Below are 8,147 nucleotides of genomic sequence, written 5' to 3'. Positions count from 1 at the left end.
CACAGGTTAGCAAGAAAGACTTGAAGATACATTTGATGTACCATTTAGAAGTTGTGTTAAAGAAGGTAAAGTGGCTAGTATTATGTGCTCCCTACAATCAAGTCAATGGCATACCTACTTGTGCTGATCCAGAACTTCTCCGCAAACCATACGCGGTGGTTGGGTCTCAATGGGTACATTGTATCCGACTGTGACTCCGTCGAGTTTTCTACAGCCCAGCACTACACATCAACACCTGAAGCTGCTGCTGATGCTATCAAAGCAGGCCTGGATTTGGACTGTGGGCCTTTTCTGGCCCAACATACTGAGAATGCAGTGCATAGTGGTATACTCGAGGCTGCTATTGATGCCAATTTAGCTAATACAGTTGCTGTTCAGATAAGGCTTGGAATGTTTGATGGTGAACCATCAGCCCAGCCATATGGACATCTTGGCCAAGAGATGTTTGCAGCCCGGCCCATCAAGAACTTCGCACTTGAAGCTGCTAGACAGGGCATTGTTCTGCTTAAGAATCATGGTCCTGCTCTTCCTCTTTCCTCGACGCCATCGTACTGTTGCTGTCATTGGACCTAATTCTGATGTTACCGTCACGATGATTGGAAATTACGCAGGTAAAAAAAATAACGGTTTTTCTCATAGAAACAATGAAATAATCAAAAGGCGACAATTTGTGTCGTATATTGAAATTTTAGTGTGTCATCGTTGCACTTGCACAATTGGCCTTTTCTTCTTCTTGTATAAATGCTAGGTGGGCTTCCACAAATATAGGTGTTGCATGTGGATACACAAGCCCATTGCAAGGAATAACAAAGTATTCAAAGACCATTCACCAAAAAGGTTGTGGCGATGTGGCATGCACTGATGATAGGCTCTTTGCTGGAGCATTAGATGCTGCACGTCAAGCGGATGCAACAGTGTTAGTAATGGGCCTGGACCAGTCTATTGAGGCTGAATTCAGAGATAGAACTGGGCTACTATTGCCTGGATTCCAACAGAACTTATCTCGAGGTAGCCAAGGCCTCAAGAGGTCCTGTAAATGGTTCTTATGTCCGGAGGCCCAGTTGATGTTACATTCGCTAATAACGATCCTCGAATTGGTGGCATTGTTTGGGTTGGCTATCCTGGACAAGCTGGTGGTGCTGCCATTGCTGATGTCCTTTTGGAGCCCATAATCCAGGTAAACTCATTAAACCTTTTTGCAAAAGTTGGCTTCGGTTGATTCCTTGGACCCATTTCATTGTTGTAGCACATCACCTTACTCAAAAACTCACAAACTTCATAAATGGACCCAACTGATTTTATTATACTGAACAGAAGGCAATATAGTGGCATTTGCACAAATAACCGTTTTTGAGATCACTATTTAAATTCTGTCGTTGTTAGTCCAATGAGCTAAATTTGTCCCGCAAAAAAAGTTCATCCAACTACTTCTAAAGTGAAAGCTAGCTCATTAGATTGACGGGGACATAATTTAAAAGTAGCCTAAAATGCCATCTACGTAGTTCAAATTAGCTCTGAATATTTATATAATAAAGTGTCATAAGTGTAAAAACATTTACATTACTGACGTTTCACAAGTATAACTAACTGAATACTGTTATTTTTAGGTGGAAAGCTGCCAATGACATGGTATCCACAGGAGTACCTGAACAATTTACCAATGACAACAATGGACATGCGAGCAAATTTAGCCAAAGGCTATCCTGGAAGAACTTACCGTTTCTACAAGGTCCATTAGTATACCCATTCGGACACGGCTTAAGCTACACAAAATTCATAACCACAATTTCTGAAGCTCCCAAAATGTTGGCCATTCCACTAGGCGGCCGCCATACTCTCAACACCACTAGCATATCGAACAAGGCAGTCAGGGTGACACACGCAAAATGCAGTAAGCTATCAATTCAGGTTCATATCGACGTGAAAAATGTGGGATCAAAGGACGGTTCACACACATTGCTAGTATTTTTCGAAGCCTCTGTTGGTCTATGGGCGCCACTTAAGCAATTGGTCGCGTTTCAGAAAGTGCATGTACCAGCAGGATCGCAGCAATATGTGGTGATAAATATTCATGTGTGCAAATACTTAAGTGTGGTAGATAGGGCTGGTGTTCGAAGAATTCCTATAGGAGAACACAGTCTTCATATTGGTGATGCTAAGCATTCCTTATCCCTTCAAGCATCAGTTCTTGGGGTTATTAAATCTTGATTTTTTTTTTCATTTTGGGTAAAATCTCCACATAAGATGTCTTTTGCGTTTAACGGAGATTATTCTTTCAATTATTCTTATTCAACAAGGGGATAAGCACAATATTAGATTTTATTAAGTAAGAAGAAAGAGGATACTGTTTGGAAAATTGTAACTTTCAATTGAAACAAATGGGTATCCATTTTCAAGCTTTTCCAACATTTCTATCTTTTCCATATTTTTCTGGCTCTGCTTCTGTATCATGTAATTCCAGACAACAGAATTATGGTTAGTGACAACGCTGATCACTTGCATAAACCAATGCGTGCTAATTAAACTAAAAACATACTAGGTAATAGCTGAACGTGTGATGGTTATTATCCCAAATTTAGTTATTTTTGCAGTTTTTAAAATGCACGAACCTGATTTTGAGACTGCTCCTTCTTTTATTGACTATCAAAATTTTGTTTAAGTTGGATGCCTGAGCAACACAGTCTTATTTCTTTCTCTATTCTAACCTGATTAAGAATACAGATTTAAGCTTTTACTATCTCGTGGCATGAAATAAGAAACTGTTAAGCTAGGGGCGGAGTTAATAAGGGGCGAGGGGTTCATCCGAACCACTTCGACAAAAAATTACACTATATATATAAGTTTATATTAAATGTATATATATGAATCTTTGACCACTTGTATTCGCGTGTTTACTTCTTTATACTTTTATGCGAAATATAAGCATAGAAATCACATTTCCATTACTTTGTTAAGCCAAAGTAATACTCCCTCTGTCCCAATTTATAGGTCAACATTCGACTAGACACGAATCTTTAAGAAAGAAATGAAGGCTTTTGATATTTGTGATCCAAAACAAGCCTTAGATATTTGTGTGGTTGTAAATCATCTCATAAAGTTAAATTATTTTAAATATAAAAATGTGAGATTCTTTTTGAGACAGACTAAAAGGAAAGTGTGCCACATAAATTGGGACAGAAGGAGTAATATCCTTTGATAGAATAGCCATTTCCAAATTGCAGGAGTACCAACAATCACAGACACCTCCACTACCACCAAAATAGAGTTGAGACATCACACGGGGAATAAGCCAAACATAATATGGGCATTGGCAAATCATATTTACTTGGACATGAAAAGTGTTCCATCGAAAGCTAGAGAGAAAAATAATGAACTCTAAAAAGTTGAAAATCTGTATAGTTCTCTCTTTCTCCTTCATCAACCCCAAAAAAAGCAGTTAAAAAGAAGTCTCAAATCGGCATTCTTGATATTGTTTCTGGTCAAAAGATGTTCCCAAAAAATGCTCAATAGTGCTGGTATTCATCGGCGCGAAGCTCAGATGGGTGTGTGAGAGGGAGAGGAAGAAGGTGAAGAGATTTTGGCAACCGATGTCAGTGAGAAGAAGGAAGCTTCCGTAAATGAAAATACACGCGTAGAATTATGAGATGCGATGTTCGCACACAGACTGTTCGCTTATAATATACTAACCCATATAGCATTGGCACTAGTAACAGTATCACCAATATTACAAGCCGAAGTTCATCTAACATAAATGTTCGCGCACAGTGCGTCATTTACAATAATTGGAGGACCCTATAACATCGTTTGTCCACAAAAGTCAATTTACAACGCGAAGAAACAAAAAAAGCAGCACTTCTAAACTTGCATTTACTTGATCTTCTATGTTGATCCAAACTCTGAATTCCATTTCTCATGTCGTTGAATGTCCCCTGCGGAAACTGAGGGCTGTATCTTATCTAAAGCTTCTAGGAAGTCATCCATTGTAACTGGAATTTTCAGAATATCAGCCTTGGATATTTTCTTTATCTCATCTGTGGTTTTCCCTGCTATCATTCCTCTCATGCCATTAAAGCATCCCTGCAGATGCTTGTTAGATCGTCTCCACTGTAACCTTCTGTTCTTCGTGCCACTTGGTCAATATTCAGCCCAGGAGCTAACTGGCAGTATTCATCTTACAGATTTTTAGAATCAACAAAATTTTCAAAGAGCAATAATAACCGCACACGAATCCAGGGCATTTCGATGGAACACATTTCTTTCTTAAATGAGTAAGCAGTTCTCAAGAGCAGAGAAAATGTTTGAGTTTGCTTTCAAGCCACAATGTAACAAAGCACGTAGAAATTTCAGACATCACCTTCCTTGTCATTTTTAGTCACTTAGAAGACTCTGAGATGTAACCAAAAGGTCTCTTATTCTTTTTATTTTTTTGAGAATGGTAACAACAGAAGGTCTCTTATTATTAGTTTTTATTTTTTTTTTTTCTTCTATTTATACTAATATTTATTCAGTGTAATATTAAAAATCACTGGACTATAGTCATTCCTTTTATTGACTTTAACATAAAATTATTCTTTTGAGTAGAGATTTTGATGATAATATAGCAGAAACAGACCAGAAAAACAATGATATATAGCTCACCCCCGATTGTTTTTAAGTTAATCTTTATAAGCTCCTTACGGCTCGTAAAATCAGGAAGCGGGATGTAAACCCCGTTTTTCTACCCCCTCCTACAGTGAATCACCAATTAAACAAGATCAAGGATAAAACTAAAGCAAATATTGACTGGGAATTTAAGGGAAAAATTAACCAAAAACGCCTCGTCAAGACTCTCGGGAAATTTGTTGCTCCCAAAAAGTGTCACCAGTTTACCTGATGTATTAGTAGAATTGCTTAATCCATCGATCTGAACTAAAAGTTCAGACTTCCCCCTTCGGGATGCTTCATGCTCTGTTGCAGACCTGAGGGAAAAAATTTTAAAATTTTTACTTTTTAAAAAAATGAAATTATAAGTTTTAAGGAACTTTTTATTAAAAATTTAAAGTTGACGGTTGAGCCCTGCATAAACGTTATTGGTGGGATGCATGCAAACACAAGGGTAAATTTAAGGAAAAAGGGGCAAGACAAAATATTTAGAGTTTTTAAAAGGGTTTTTGCACTGATGTTATGAAAAAACAATTTCTTATAATTAAATTACAAAATCTTTATGATAAAAAAATAAATTGGTGACCTGATATATAAAGATAATAACTAGTACATGTTATAGATATGATCTAGCAAATAACAGGTTAAACTCACAGCAAACTAATTGCATTGCTCAGACACATGCATCAATATGTAGCTTGATAAAAATCTCTTTTCCCGGGAAAATACATGCCAGTATGTATCAACTCAGAGCAGACTTAGCTGCTCAAATGAAATATGGTTTATTTGGTTTTTAAAAAAACATACACCTTTGTTTTCCTTCCTACTGGGTTACTATAATTTTGTTTTGAACTTCTCTGCTCTCTGCAGCTCCTTTGCAAGGCTTGGATAATTAGTAGAGGGGGAAAAAAGGGGGGTAAAACTCTCTAGTTACTAGGACGTGTAAACCCGTAACAAAATCTACGTATGCCTAAATTAAAAATTTTTTGAATATGCTATGAAAAAAAAAAAACCTTACAAGACAATTAATGAGGGAAAAACTCTCAGCTGTCACAAAAATTTTATTTAGAAAGAAAAAGACTATATAAATTACCCTCTGGCACTGCAAAGAGAATCAATCTCATCAATGAAAATTGTGGGTTTGGGGCATGAGCACGGGCAACATCAAACAAGCACCGTACCAATTGTGTACTCTCCCCATACCATTTTGACAACAACGAAGTACTAGAAATATTCATAAATGTTGTCCCACACTCTGTAGCAACAGCTTTGGCCAAGAGTGTTTTCCCCGTCCGGAGGAACCAAACAAGAACTCCTCCCAAGGTCTCCAAATTTCCCCGCAGCAAGTAACATTCAATATAATTTAAATATCCATCACTCTTTTGTCATTGTGCCATCCATGTAGTTAAAACATGCTCATGGGTGCATGGAAGTCAGAAATTGTAAATTAGCAAGAATTTGTACCTGGAAATACTCAGGAAACAATGGTGGGAAATACCTTTTCTTCCCCCGGGTCTTTTTTTGCTTCATTAGTCCGGCAACATTATCCCCTTTCACCCCTGGATCTGTATCCCAAAATTTCCTTTTCAAGCTTAGCAGCCAACTGAGGATGAGGGCCATTGTACTTTGCTTTTGGCTTAAGGGCCCTTCTTTGGGATTCTGATAGTTGTAAACAAGGACCTTAAAAACATTTATAACCAACTTAAAGTCTCAGCTTAATTCAAATAGAGTGAAGGGGCTTTGCTGCACCAATTGCTCTAAGAAAAATTTTCATCAATTTAACATATATTACTTGGGGTTTTTTTTTTATGCAACAATAAACTCCCCAGCATTTATGTAAAAAACTCATCTTAATCAATTTGGCCTTGTAGAGCGAAGATTAAAGATTATTTAAGATTGGGGTTTCGCAAAATACTTTGTGATTTGAGTCTAGATGATGGCCTAGAAAGCAACATTTTAAAAAGTTCTCGTGTAGTATTAAAAAGGGAGATGAGATATTTATCCACTTGTTGCCCGGGGTTTCCGTAGCCATTCACTAGGCCCGAAGAGCTGATCCTCTTCCCTATAAATTTTTTTAAAACAAATAAACTTTGTAACCTAAAAAAAGAAAAGTTGGTAAAGAGAAAACAGCATAAATTTTCAAATTTACGAAAAAAAAATTTTAACTTTGGGGTTTTGGCAAAATACTTTGTGATATGAGTGTAGATTTTAAAAAACCACTGGTTTTTTTTTTGGGGGGGAGTTCTGTGAATACTATTTTGTAGTGCAGCAGATACAATTTATAGTAAAAGAGAGGATAAAAATGTTAGAGGATCAGAACAGGCAATAAAATGTTGGATTTCTTGAGGCTTTTAAATTTTTCCCTTAGTTCTTTTTTGAGGTTTGCTTCTCTTGGCACCCTTCCTGGAAGGTGGTCGGAGTTCAAGTGCTCTTTGTTTGTAATTTCTGTTTGGGGGTTGGTGGTAATAAGATTTTACAGTTCATTACCAAAAAAAAAAAATTATAGGCAGATGAGGTATTTGTCGCTTTTGGGTGAGTTTTGCGCCGTGGGATCCATCCTCCCCAAATTTTTTTTAACACAAATAAACTTTGTAAAATAAACAAGAAAAGTTGGAAAAAGGAAAAAAAAAAAAAAAAACATAACAATTCTGGAAATTAAAGATTTTGAGATTGGGGTTTGATGAATATTTGTTATCTGAGTCTAGTTGATGGGCCCAAAAAAAAACATTAATTGCTAAAAATGATCGGAGAGTATTAAAGGAGATGATAATACACCTGTCCTGATGAGCTGATTCCCCCCCCTGTAAAGTTTCATATTTAAAAAAAAAAAAAAATAAAACAAGAAAAAGTTGGAAAAGTATAATATAACAAAATTTTGTAAAGATAAAAATTTACTAAAAAAAAAAAACAGTAGGGTTTGAGTCTAGTATGGCCTAAAAAGCAACATTATGTCATTTCAAACGTTCTCGGATAGTATTTAAAAGGGAGAAAGATATTTGTACCAGTTGTTGCTTGTGTTTCTGTAAATTTTTCACCTGCCCAGCAGTATCATTTTTGATGAGGTTATTGTTTGAAAAAAATAGGATTATTTGAATAATTATTGCCGGTAGATTGCAAGTTGCTGTTGTTGTCGTAGTTGTTGTAATCTGTGTTGTTGTAGTTGTTGTAATCTGTATAGCTGTTGTTTGAAATTTGAAGTGCATTTGCCGCTGCATACGCTGTCCTACTGTTGGCTCTGTTGTAATGATGCCACCTGCAAAATTTATTACTTGATCATATCACAATCTTTGTGATTTTTGACTCGAACTTTGAAATTTTCTATTGCGGTGAGAAATAACAATTTTACTCTACAGGAAAATGTAGCAATACATAGAAAATGTGATAGATTAATTTACATGCTACAATAGGTTAGAATACACTATATTTTACAAAAATTTACATATCACGCATGTAACAATGAAAGTTTAATTTTAACAGCAAAAAATTCACTCTATCCATTCGTTTTA

At 36.3% G+C, this 8,147-nt stretch overlaps 1 pseudogene; it reads left to right on the top strand.

The window, feature by feature from the left end:
• LOC132061919 (probable beta-D-xylosidase 2) overlaps nt 1-2,415 on the top strand; it is a 3,588-nt pseudogene extending 1,173 nt beyond the window's left edge.
• Nucleotides 2,416-8,147: the final 5,732 nt, after the last annotated feature.

The sequence above is a fragment of the Lycium ferocissimum genome, chromosome 7 (genome assembly GCF_029784015.1).
Source record: "Lycium ferocissimum isolate CSIRO_LF1 chromosome 7, AGI_CSIRO_Lferr_CH_V1, whole genome shotgun sequence".
In the NCBI taxonomy this organism is placed as follows: domain Eukaryota; kingdom Viridiplantae; phylum Streptophyta; class Magnoliopsida; order Solanales; family Solanaceae; genus Lycium; species Lycium ferocissimum.
This window is presented reverse-complemented; position numbering and strand designations above follow the sequence as displayed.